At 34.6% G+C, this 13,761-nt stretch overlaps 1 long non-coding RNA gene across 1 annotated transcript; it reads left to right on the forward strand.

Moving 5' to 3' along the window:
• Nucleotides 1–10,440: 10,440 nt before the first annotated feature.
• LOC143048980 (uncharacterized) lies at nt 10,441–12,081 on the forward strand. Its single transcript, XR_012969971.1, has 2 exons — nt 10,441–10,553; nt 11,845–12,081. It is a non-coding gene; the product is annotated as an uncharacterized LOC143048980 (long non-coding RNA).
• Nucleotides 12,082–13,761: the final 1,680 nt, after the last annotated feature.

Genomic DNA, 13,761 nt, shown 5'->3' on the forward strand with positions numbered 1-13,761 from the left:
CATGACTTGTGCAATGCCAAAAATAAATGTATCGACAGGTAGTAGTATAGTGAAGAGCGACTTCTATAGAAATAATTAACGTGTAGTACAGTAGACGAATTTAGCTTCTATACGGTTTAAAAAATTTATAAATACAACTTTGATCGTTTCTGTACTCGTCCTGACCTATCTTTCTTCCTTAAGCATTTTGATATCTTCAACACAGTTTTATGTTGGGGAATATATAGAGATCAACATTGTTTGATTGGGCCGTATACTAAGAGCCGCCCAACTACAGAGCCAGTATCTGCTTATTTGTAACCGGTTCAAACCGGTTCTGGTTTCTCTGCACAGTCATAATTCCTTCACGTGCACAACAACTAAAAGGATAAGTAAAGAGAAATCTTACAGCATACTATTCATATTTGTTTGTATTCTTTTTTATATAATTTTACAGCCAATAGTTCTTTATTCCTTATAGTTTAGCAGCCGTATATTTCTCTATTCCATACAGATTAGCATGCAACATTTATTCTTAATATTTTTTTAATCTTTCATTATTCTTTATTTATTTATTTGTTTGTCCATTATTCTCTATTATTTTTATTTATATTCTTTATTTATTTATGTCCATTATTATAAACTCCATCAAAACCTCGTATATAAATATAGATAGATTAAACACATTATCCGTGTATTTGTGAAGATAAAAATCAATTACGGCCGTTGACGATAAGATATTAATAAATGAGAAACAATTTTTAATGACCAAGTGTGGATTTTAGTTAATCATTTGGGGTAAAATTTTAATCATGACCATATGATATTAATAAAGTGGTTCAGAGAAGTATAAAAGCAATAATACTGAATGTTTCACGGAGATAAAAAATCAAAAAACTTCAAAAACGATAAATATTTCATGTCACAGACGATATTATTATAACTGTTGCTTATGTCTGTTAATTAGGAGCAGATAAAAACCTGTGTACACCTGTAAACATGTTATTGAAAGAAAGTGTATAAAGATACTGATTTTTTAATCACCAGATGTGCTTTATCTCTTCGTCTAACTATTTAAGGTGTCATCTTAATCAGCACCATATGATATTAATTAAATGGTTAAAAGAAATAGAAAAGCAATACGACTGAATGTTTCACGATTGTCATGTTAATAAGATAAGTAATCCAAAAACTAGAAATAAGAAGATAAATATTTTATGTATGATATCAAACATTTTTGATCCAAGTATCTTTACACGTGCATCTATTTATAGTACCGCCTACTGGATTGAGTGACAGTTTATCTGATTTATATAAATAGTATATCTTGGAGAATTCTTACAGTTGTTATAAGCATGTATAAGCAGTAACTAGTTTAAGAGGTAGAATTTTTTTTTCAGAATTATCACACACCTATTATTTAGGGGTTGGGTAAGAGTTTAGCAAAGAAAAATTCGCGTCCGTTTTGGAGGGTATACCGTCCACTTTTAAGGGTGTGACGTAACGTCCACCTTGAAGGGTAGCTTGGTCCAATATTTAGGTATAGCGCCCGCGCCTAAGACCAACTATAGCCTCTGCACCCAAATAAGGTGTTCGTGTGAGTCATATCCTTAGGTATGCATCCCCATGTCGAGTCCAACTCTGATGTCCGTGCTGAGGCCCAAAAATATAGCGTAAGTGTACGCGCGCAGGTCTAACTATAACGTCTCGCGTCCCGATTTTAGGTCCAAATATAGACTTGGTGTCCCGATGTCCGCTCGAAGGCCTAAATATAGTGTTCGCGTCCGCGCGCAGGTCCAACTATAACGTCTCACGTCCGACGTCCACCTTTATAGGGCTCATACTGCTCGCACTATACTACTCTCAACCATGCTTCTTGTTTTCATATAGATTAGACCGTTGGATTTCCCGTTTGAATGGTTTTACACTAGTAATTTTTGGGGCCTTTTAGTTTTATATCTTGCTGTTCGGTGTAAGCCAAGGCTCCGTGTTGAAGGCCGTATCTTGGCCTATAATTGTTACTTTTAAAAATTGTTACTTGGATTGAGAGTTGTCTCATTGGCACTCATACCAAATCTTCCTATATCTATTGACACATCTGTTTCATATCCGCTATCGTTCACTAAAATATAGTCATTTCAGCTTAATGGACCAGCAATAGGTTGAAATTTAGGTCGGATTGATCGGTCCGATATCTCTACTTGATCAAGATTTGTTACTTTCAGAGCTCTATCTGCCTCTACATCAACCCTAACACCACGACCACGTGTTCTAGTAGATTTTGGTGGCTTGATTATATTTTGTTTTCGAGAAATCTACGTATTAGTTAGAAATAGAACTGAAGGAATGATGCTGTATTGATATAGAACACGATGTTGACGGTATTGCTGAGAACGTAGTAAGATCGCGGTATGAACATAGTATAATCGTGGTGAGAACGTGCTATAATCGCAGTAAGATCGTGTTGCAATCGGATAACTCGTGGTATGGTCGTAGTGAGAACGTGACGAGCGTAGTAAAGTCGCAGAATAAGCGCGGTGAGAACGTGTTATAATCGTATCGGAATCGTTGTAGAAGCGTAATGAGGACGTAGTAGCATCGTGAAAGCAACGAAAATTTACATTTTCATGCCGCTCATACCTCGACCTCACCACGATCTGAATTTAATTTAGATCGCGGTGAGCGTGGTGCGATCGTGGTCTAGTGGGACTGGGGCTTAACTTTTTAAAAACTTAGATGCTTCATACTTTGTATATGGATGCCTCATGTTACGAAGTTTCTGTCAGTCACATGTCAAATGTCCTTGACCTCATTTTCATGGTTCAGTGACCACTTGAAATAAAAGTTAAGATTTCTCTCTTATTTTAAGTAATAGGATTATCATAGTTATATTTGGTATGTGCGTACCTTGTAAGGTCCTCATGCCCGTCAGACAGTTTTCACTTAACCTCGACCTCATTTCATGGATCAGTGAACAAGGTGAAGTTTTGGTGGTCAAGTCCATATCTCAGATACTATAAGCAATAGGGCAAGTATATTCGGTGTATGGAAGGACTGTAAGGTGTCCATGTCCAACTTGCCGGTGTCATCTGACCTTGACCTTATTTTCAGTGGTTATAGTTAAGTTTTTGTACTATATGTGTTTTGGTTCTCATACTTTACACAATAGATCTACAATATTTGTTGTATGGAATGATTGTAAGGTGTACATGTCTAGCGTGCAGATGTCATCTGACCTTGACCTCATTTTCATGGTTGAGTGGTCAAAGTTAGTTTTTGAGTTTTGGTCTTTTTTTATCTAATACTATACGCTATAAGTCAACTATATTTGGTGCATGGAAATATTATATGATCTGTATGTCAGTCGCGCAGGTTTTATTTGACCTCGACCTCATTTTCATGGTTCATTGCTCAGTGTTAAGTTTTTGTGTTTTGGTCTATTTTTCTTAAACTATAAGTAAGAGGTCAACTATATTTGTTGTATGAAAGCATTGATAGCTGTACATGTTATAAAGTCAACCTGTAGCTTTGATATATAAAAATGATAGAATCTGAAGCGAAACGATGTATGAAATATTCTTGCTTTGTACGATATCAAGACAAAATATTCAACTCAAACACGCCATATAAAAAGGTGCACTCGATTCTCTCTTTTCGATACAATTGTTACCCATTTTTTGGAATTTTTTCTTGAGTCACATAATGGAAGGGCAGACTCGAAAATTACTGAACTAATAGATTGATAAGTTTTCCGTCCGTGGTAAATTTAAAAAAAAATCGGAGGTTATGCATTTTCTACATCCAACTTAAAAGATACCCATGTCGTCGACTTGATATCTAATTGTTTTGCTTAACTATGTACTAGATAAATTGAAAACTTATGCAAATGGTGTTTTTAAAATAAAACACTTCGTAATTGAGAAGAAAATTGTAATTTTGTTTGTTTCTATTAACTTTTAATTTTTTTGTCACTATAGTAAACATTACAGTAAGCATTTATCGCCTTCTCTAAGAAAGCTTCGATTTTCTTGTTCTATTTCAACCGGGTGTCCGACTGTATCCAACATGCATCGACACTTATTTAATAAGATTTTTCTTGAGATATATAGGATTTCGGGACGTATGAAAGGCGGCTACAGGCTACAGTACAATACCACCAGGTGGAAAGAGATAACTCTTTAAAATATCCTAAATACAGGGTAGTTAGAAGAAAAAAATGCCCCTCAAAACTAATACAAAAAAATGTGTTTCAACCCCCTTCCCCCACTCTTCAAAATAACATTACCTTTTTTAACATTTAAGATATCACAAAATCTGTTTTTTCTAGATTTATTTCACATACCTTTTTCAAAACATTGTAGCATCATTGTTTTGCAAAATTCCACGTTGACAATTTACTGATAGGGATATCAAAAAATAAAAACAAATGTGAATCTTGCTGTTAAATTTAGACTTATGTACTTCAATAATGCCATTTAAATTTGAATCGTGAAACTCGTGCTTAAACTATTCCCGCGGAAATGTGTGGTTTACGTAAGTAACGTATCGGATGTAAGTGTATTAGACTCTATTTTTATTTGTTTTCTTATATTAAAAGCGTGTATTTAATTACTTTCGATATGCTTATTTTGGAAAGATAAATTCGATTTAGAAAAGCCTTCTGTTTTACCGGAAAAAACAAAGACTCTAAATTGTTATTGTGGAAATGAAATACGCCCTCCCTTTACGTTCGTTCGTAACTTTCGTCAATTTGTAAGAAAGCTCTATTAAGAGGCTGACAATAGAATCATGGTGAATGTGTCTGGTGCAATGAAACACGAACTTGTACGAGTCATGATTCGAATAGTTGTTACTGATGATGCTGTCATTACTATTTCGTTATTCCGTGACAGGGGTAGCCGTACTATGGATTGTTTTTGGAGGGCAAAAAAAAGCTTTGGATAAATATATGTCAATGACCTTTCAAATGCACCTGGCAATGAGTGAATACACACACTTATTGTGATCCATGTCTTTACCGGTTGTGATATGGTTCTCTGATTGCTTGAAAAGGGAAAAAAACTGCGTGGGAGACATTGATGGCATTTGAAGATGTGACTTTAACATAAAGAATGATGATTGATCAGCCTAAATCACCGAGGTTTAACTGTGAGATCACACAGACTTATCAGATGGGGTTAACATGGTTAATTATGACGAATCAAAAAAATATCCATTTGCGCAATAGGGAAGACTAACTGAGGGTATTCCTTCAACTTGGTCCAGTCTTTTCCAGCATGTAAAACGTAGGTCCCGAGCTCGGAATTGGCTCTTATTCTACCAAGTTCAGGCGCTAATAGATGGCTTAGGGACAAAGAGGATCCTTTTTAAATAACTCTTTCTAAGGCCTCATCATTAGGTCAGAAGCTTGTACATTGTCGATGTACTGGGTAATGCGGTTAAATGCAAGAAAAATCCTACATTCTAAACTTTAGAAACAAAAGCCATTTAATATACTGTACCAGTTTAAATTGACACATACTGCAACAAGTCAAGCATAACCCGTACCTAGGCCTACACATTTCGGAAGACCTCAAATGGCCCGCCACACGCATATTAAACGTGGCAAACAAAACCAAATTCAACACTAGGCTTTTAAAAAAGAAACTTGAAATACTGCCCACAAGATTGAAAACAAACAGCTTACATCTCGTTCGTCAGATCAACGATGGAATATGGAGCCATGATAGTATGAGACCCCTACACGGTAACAAATATAAATAAGCTAGAAAGGATACAACGTAAAGCGGCAAGATTTATCACTATAGATTACAAGTCAAGAGAGGACGGGTGTGTTTCCAATATGCTTGCCCAACTGGAACTACAAGACTTCCAGACAACTGCAAGACGAACAAGCTAGTCTAAGAAGTTGATATTTATGTACAAAGTGGTTTATGGGCTGATTCCCGCTATTCAACCAGACGAATTTCTAAAAAAAAAAGCACGTTCTAAGAGAAACATAATTGCCGTGAAGTTCGAATAATACCACAGTTTCAAAAGTCGAGTTGCGATTTAAGAAATTCGAGTTGCATGTTAAGAAATTCGAGGTGCGAGTTAAGAAAGTCGAGTTGCGAGTTAAGATAGTCGAGTTGCGAGTTACAAAAGTCGAATTGCGTAAAAATGGGGAAACAAAACTATTTAAATTTTCGGTGTAACTGTTTAACATTTTGGTATGATGATTGCTTATAGAATTGTTTACAGTTTTGTTGATTTTTTGTTGTTGTTTGTGTCTCTTGTAAAAATAAAATGAATTGCTTACATAATTACTACGTATAATAGTATTTTCTGAAGAAGCAGACAGCCTTTTGAAATACAGCGGATGGCTTGCAGATTTTAAATTATTATAAAATTTCATAGCTAGCACCGTCATCGTTTAAAGAGAGATAGCAATCAAACTATAGTACATATATTATGTAAAAGACCCCTTCTGCAGATTTCGTTCAGATTGGCTTTTTGGGGCAGCTGCAGAGCCGGGAAATATTCGTTAGGGACCGCAACATTTTTTCTTTGTCAGTGACACTCAAAATTGTGGGCGTTAAAATTAAATATGTCTACATTGGTTAGAGATGAAAGGGAAATAATGGGCGTGCACAAAACCAGTTTAAAACCGCTGCCTTGTTGTGTTTGACCTAAGTCAGGAACCCTTAGTTCTTGTATATATTTTTATTTTGGTTCATCTTTATATATAGGAGCATAGAATGGCGTCCATATTCTTGAGCTAACGATACATAACATAGTGTTTCGGAGCCTGCTCGGGGCTCCCTCTAGGTGTGTGATTTCTTGCTGTGTTGAAGACCCAATGGCATTTGGTTCAATTGCATATTTTGGTTGCTGTCTCTTTTACTCATTCCCAGTTTTATTCTTTAGTCTATACATGTAGCTGTCAAAGATACTATTGTAAAAACATTTTACATGTAATATTTAATTGGAAATTCTAATATGAAATGCTTCTTTCGCTTTGTGAATAAACCTATGCTCTAAATCCAAAGAAATTCGTTTGCACATGCGTATATTGACTACTGCAGAATAGTGAATTTTATCAGATTGTCATGCATTTAATATATTCATTAATTTAAAACACTTCTAAACTCTTAAATGGTGTATTGACATAATTGACCTGGATACGAAAACCGTTCATGTTGGCTGTTCAAACTCCTCCCTATGAAAAAATAAAAGTAAAATCACAAAAATACTGAACTCGGAGGAAAATCAAATCTAATCACATGGCACACTCAAACGACAAAACACATCAAAAATGAATCGACAAAAACTGTCATATTCCTGACTTGGTATGTACAGGCATTTTCAAATGTAGAAAATGGTGGATTAAACCTGGATTTATAGCGCTAAACCTCTCACTTTGTACAATAGTCTCGTCAAATTCCGTTATATTTACAATGATGCGTGAACTTAACAGACATTATAAATAAAATAGTCAAATTATGGGTACAGCTGTCATCATCGTGTTACAACTTTAAAAGAAACAATTTAACAGAACACAAAAGCATCTATCAAATTAAAAACACACTCATTGCTTCGTTGTGTCTGACGTCAGAATATTTATGCGTCACATATTTTTGTCGTTCAATGTTTATACATTTTTACCAACAATTTTTAAATTTCACATGAGCAATGTTACATGTAGCATACAGGGTTAAAAAATCAAAAGTATGTAAGAAATAATTTTAGAAATAGACCGAAATCTAAATTAAAAATAGTCCAAAAGTTATATATAGAATTTATTTTAAAAAATCACATTGCCAGTCGTTTGCTTGTTTAGCAACGAAAAAGGGAGGTTCATGGAAGAGCCTTTACAAACGGGCTACACCTATAGTATACACATCGGAGATAATAATTACCTTAGTTGTCCTAATTAGAATCACTATCACTATCGCTCGGGCAAAAACAATCACGAATATAATGCATACCCATGTTAAAACTACAATAAGTATAGCTTGCATCAATTATTTCTTAAGTTTAAAATATTTATTGCTTCATCGTGAATAAGATTTTTTTAGAGTATTCCTCCTGGGTATTGGGTAACTTATAAAACTGAGTCACTTAGGTTTAAAATTATATAGTGTTCACATGTTTGAGATTGTCAATTATAAGTTAGTAAAACGGTTTCCGTTAGTTTTCTAAGAATTCAATTTGGATTGATTTACATTTTTCATGTTTGTGCCGCTTATATCAGACTACAAAGAATGGATTTTAAGGCCATACGGTTGTCTATGATGGCTTTAATCCACTTTATTTGACCTTGATAGTGCCTCATTGCCAATCATACCACATCTCCTTATTTTTATATAGAGTGCTTTCTAGGACCACACATATATAGGTAGTTATCCAATGTTTTAGTACGTCCGACCTGTTGCTTTCATGTCTTGTGTTTGAACAAACTTTTGTTTAACTATATAGTGTATAGTGCTTTCTTTTAGTTTTGATGATGTCGTTAATTTATAACAGAACTGAGATGACCGATTCTTGAAATATGCTTTATTATGCAATCAAAACTGTGCTTTAAAGTTATTATCTTTTGAATAAAACTATTTTTATGCTATTTACCTGCACTTACATGTTGTACCTGTATTATTCATTGGCGTAAATGTTTTATTTTTATTTTGGCGCATATTGACTGAATACTTATAGTATCTGCGAAATACAAAAAGTAAAACACTGACCACAGAACCATGAAAAGGAGGTCAAGCGGGTCAAGTTCAGCTGCCAGTTGGAAGGTGTACACCTTGCAATCATTCCATATATCAAACATAGAAATCCTATTGCTTATAGTATCTGCGATATGGACTTGACCAGAAACACTTAACTTTGTTCACTGATCCATGAAAAGGTCAAGATCAATTCAAAAACTGTGTGACAGGCATGGGGACGTTGTATGATACGCAAACACCAAATATAGTTATAATTTTACTTATAAGGGAGAAATTAACAATGACAAAACATTTGAACTTCTTTTTCAAGTAAGTATTCATTCAACCATAATTTTATCCTCATTTCCAAACGCATTGACTGTTCGTTATTTAGCGACAGTCTATACACATGTGTTTGTTTAATGACTTACTAGAACACACCCGCGAAATCGCGGGCATATACAGCTTGTGGACTGTTGTAGGATGATTTTTTTGTAAAAGATATTATGTATTGAGAATTTCATAAAAGGTATCAAAAGCCCTCTCCCTTTTTCCAAAGTCCGATATTTGTTCCGTTCTGTTAAATTCAATTATTTCTCTTGTGTCTGGCCTCAGACCACAATTATTCTTCTCCTTTGCTACAATGCTTCTTTTGGTAAAAGTTAAATCAAATTAACAATTTGCACCGTTTAAAACATGAAATAAATGTAACTGCTTATATATAGACCATTATTAGTCTAATAAAATATACATCTAGGACAATCCATCAATGTTTTTTCTTTTCTTTTGAGAGCTACATCCGTTCGTTTGTTCGTCCGTCCGACCGTGTCTGTCCCGCTTCAGGTTAAAGTTTTTGGTCGAGGTAGTTTTAGATGAAGTTGAGCATGTTTTTCTTATTTTAATATATATGCAAGTGGTATGACCCCTTAATTAGTAAACATTTTAAAGGAATGATAAATTGATTCACTTTTTGTGGGAAGAAATCCTAGGTGTTCCAGATTTTTTTATAGTGCACCTCTTAGAAATATTTTGTTTTCGTATTCATTAAAAGGTGCTTTTGTCGATTGTATGCTCACTCACGGCACCCTTTAAATTTATATTTAAAATTATTATTGGTTTGGACGTTTTCTCTTAAACCAATGACCATTAGGCTAGCTTCCAGTTTAACATGTTTAACACGATGAATAAGTTAAATAAAGGCAACAGTAGTATACCGCTGTTCAAAACTCATAAATCCATGGACAAAAAACAAAATCGGGGTAACAAACTAAAACCGAGGGAAACGCATTAAATATAAGAGGAGAACAACGACATAACACTAAAATGTAACACACATAGACAAAATCCCACGCCGAGAATAACAAATATAACATATATATATATAACATCAACATTAACATATTACAAAATTTAAGCAAAACAAACAAACCCTTTAGATTCAAAAGTATGTTGCTATCAATGATTTTTTACTGACAGGAATCATTCACGGTATCTATTCTCGATAGCTTTCTGGGGGCTTCGTCCCTTTCGAACCCACTACCAGCAGGTGCTTTAACATTGAGCAGTTGGCATCCCTCATATCCCTCGCCAAGGTTCGGGCGTACATGTAAAAATGACCCAGCTACGCCACTGTGAATGAAGCTGAGACTGTATATCAGAAGAAGAAGAAAATCATTTAAAAGTTTATTTATTTATATATTTCAAATAAGAGTTATTAAACCAGTCCGGAATGCGGTTCGATCAAATTGCTCCCCTTGTTTGTTTCGTTCTCCTGTCAAATCATGTAATTTCGCTACCTCCAATGGTAGACGCTACAACGATGGGTGTCGTCAAGAAAGGTACGATTAAAGGAATCAGCTAGGAATTAGACGATCACCATTGGTATAGGTGAGTTGTTTAATAGTTGTTGCTTTGGGATAAATGCATGTTTTGGATTTATTCATAATCAGGAATAGCTGGAAAGGAAAGAAACGTGTTGCTACGTGAACCCGGAAAGGCCGGGACGAATTTAAAAAAAAAATCTAGAGACAATCGTTCTGAGTGTGCCACCTACACATTCAAACGTGTACACAGGCACAGTATTCCCTATCTAAGTTATGTGTTTTCATAATCATGTGATATAGGGCAAAAAAAGGTAGCAGCTTTTTGTATCTTGTTGTTAAGCATTTCCAGGGGAGATAATGTTATTTTTCACGGTGTGTTCGATAGGTTTGTTACATTGTAACATTATATAATACACACTCATAAAGTGGATTAAAATAGCCTCCCACACTCAATTAACTGAATTTCAATTATTCTATTTACCGTAGTGCTATTACATAAGACTTCGGAGGTTCATATCACTTATATTCAACGTTTAATTTTATATCGGATTTTTTTTTACTATTGATGTTGAACGGTTCAAAGTAATAAAAAAAATCCGATGAAACCGTTGAATGTAAATGATATGAATCTCAGAAGTCTTATATATTGTCCTCTAATATAAGACCGGAGGTTCATATCATTTACATTCATCATTTTTTATCGAACTTTTGTTTACTATTAATGTTGAACGGTTCAACGGTTCGACATTGGTAGTTAGAAAAAAATCCGATAAAAAATTACGGTTCAACATTGATATAAAAAAAATCCGATAATGTTGAATGTAAATGAAATGAAACTCTGAAGCCTTACATTATAGGACTATCGTTAATTAGTTCTTTATCCTAACTAAATGTTTTTTGTGGTGTACATTACAAAAAAAAGGGGGGGGGTTCAAAAACACCAAAATACCTTAACAATCCTACAATATCTGTTTACAGAATGAGAGACTATATCCATCCCCTCTTTTTCAATTCATTAGTTGAAGATACAGCTCTGAAGAATATGCAATAACCTACATTATTTTAACATGTGAAGACCAATGAAAACATTTGATATGATTTGAAAAAAGGCCAATTAAGTAGGAACTTTGGGTTTCGTAGACATAAATTATAATTCAACATTTTCGATTAATATTTTAAATTTTCTTTATTTCATATTCTAGTATATTTAATAACATGTTTATATTTTGTGATGCATCTGATGTATAAGTCCAGTGTCAGATCCGGGAAAGAGCTCTTAGTTCCGATCCGTTTGTACGGGGAACATGTGGTTGCAACCCCCTCTTTAATTGCCTGTTCGATTTTTATGTTTGCAGTGTCGAAAAGGGAGATAGACAGCAGTTTTATCAAGAAGTTATGTGAGAGTTCTGCTATACATCCGACAGTTAGGAATTATTCTGAAGTACACATGTCGACCAGAGGCATAGAACAGAGAGGAGAGGTTTTAAAGTACCAGATGCTTATCTGAGATTCCAATTTGAACTAAAGAAAGCAATATATAAAGATATGTAGGAGAAATAATCTATATGAATAAAGTTATGCCACAAAAGGAACTTGTTTTTTTTTATATACATAATTTGTCAAACGTATCCATAACAGAAGAGATGTGAATGCATCCTTCATAGCCTTGTAATATTGTTGGTAATAATTTATATAATTTCTGAGATGATATAGCAGTCCCATTGGTTTCCTCTTTCTCCTTCTTCGTAGAACTTGATCAGCTAAACCCTTCTTTTTTTTTTTTTTAGATTGGAGCCCTGTTCAAGAACAGAATAAAGAGCATATGCTTAATTTTCGTTATCTTTTAGAATCATCATTTTTTTAGCTCACCTGGCCTAAAAGGCCAAGTGAGCTTTTCTCATCACTTGGCGTCCGTCGTCCGTCGTCGTCGTCGTCCATCGTCGTCGTTAACTTTTACAAAAATCTTCTCCTCTGAAACTACTGGGCCAAATTAAACCAAACTTGGCCACAATGATCATTGGGGTATCTAGTTTAAAAAATGTGTCCGGTGACCCGGCCAACCATCCAAGATGGCCGCCATGGCTAAAAATAGAACATAGGGGTAAAATGCAGTTTTTTGCTTATAACTCAAAAACCAAAGCATTTAGAGCAAATCTGACATGAGGTAGAATTGTTAAACAGGTGAAGATCTATCTGCCCTGAAATTTTTAGATGAATCGGATAACCCGTTGTTGGGTTGCTGCCCCTGAATTAGTAATTTTAAGGAAATTTTGCTGTTTTTGGTTATTATCTTGAATATTATTATAGATAGAAATTAACAGTAAACAGCAATAATGTTCAGCAAAGTAAGATTTACAAATAAGTCAACATGACTGAAATGGTCAGTTGACCCCTTTAGGAGTTATTGCCCTTTATAGTCAATTTTTAACCATTTTTCGTAAATCTTAGTAATATTTTACAAAAATCTTCTCCTCTGAAACCACTGGGCCAAATTATCCAAACTTGGCCACAATCATCTTTTGGGTTATTAGTTTGAAAAATGTGTCTGGTGACCCGGCCATCAAACCAAGATGGCTGCCATGGCTAAAAATAGAACATGGAGTAAAATGCAGTTTTTCGCTTATAACTCAAAACCCTAAGCATTTATAGCAAATTTGACATGGGGTAAAATTGTTTATCAGTTCAAGATCTATCTGCCCTGAAATTTTCAGATGAATCGGACAACCCGTTGTTGGGTTGCTGGCCCTGAATTAGTAATTTTAAGGAAATTTTGCTCTTTTTGGTTATTATCTTGAATATATCATTATAGATAGAGATAAACTATAAACAGCAATTATGTTCACCAAAGTAAGATTTACAAATAAGTCAACATGACTGAAATAGTCAGTTGACCCGTTTAGGAGTTATTGCCCTTTATAGTCAATTTTTAACCATTTTTCGTAAATCTTAGTAATCTTTTACAAAAATCTTCTCCTCTGAAACTACTTGGCTAAATTAATCCAAACTTGGCAACAATCATCTTTAGGGTTAGTAGTTCGAAAAATGTGTCCGGTGACTCGGCCATCCAACCAAGATGGCCGCCATGGCTTAAAATAGAACATGGGGTAAAATGAAGTTTTTGGCTTCTAACTCAAAACCCAAAGCATTTAGAGCAAATCTGACATGGGGGTAAAATTGTTTATCAGGTCAACATTTATCTGCTCTGAAATTTTTAGATGAATCGGACAACCGGTTGTTGGGTTGCTGACCCTGAATTGTTAGTTTTATGGGAA

This window comes from Mytilus galloprovincialis, chromosome 10, assembly GCF_965363235.1.
Source record: "Mytilus galloprovincialis chromosome 10, xbMytGall1.hap1.1, whole genome shotgun sequence".
In the NCBI taxonomy this organism is placed as follows: Eukaryota; Metazoa; Mollusca; class Bivalvia; order Mytilida; family Mytilidae; genus Mytilus; species Mytilus galloprovincialis.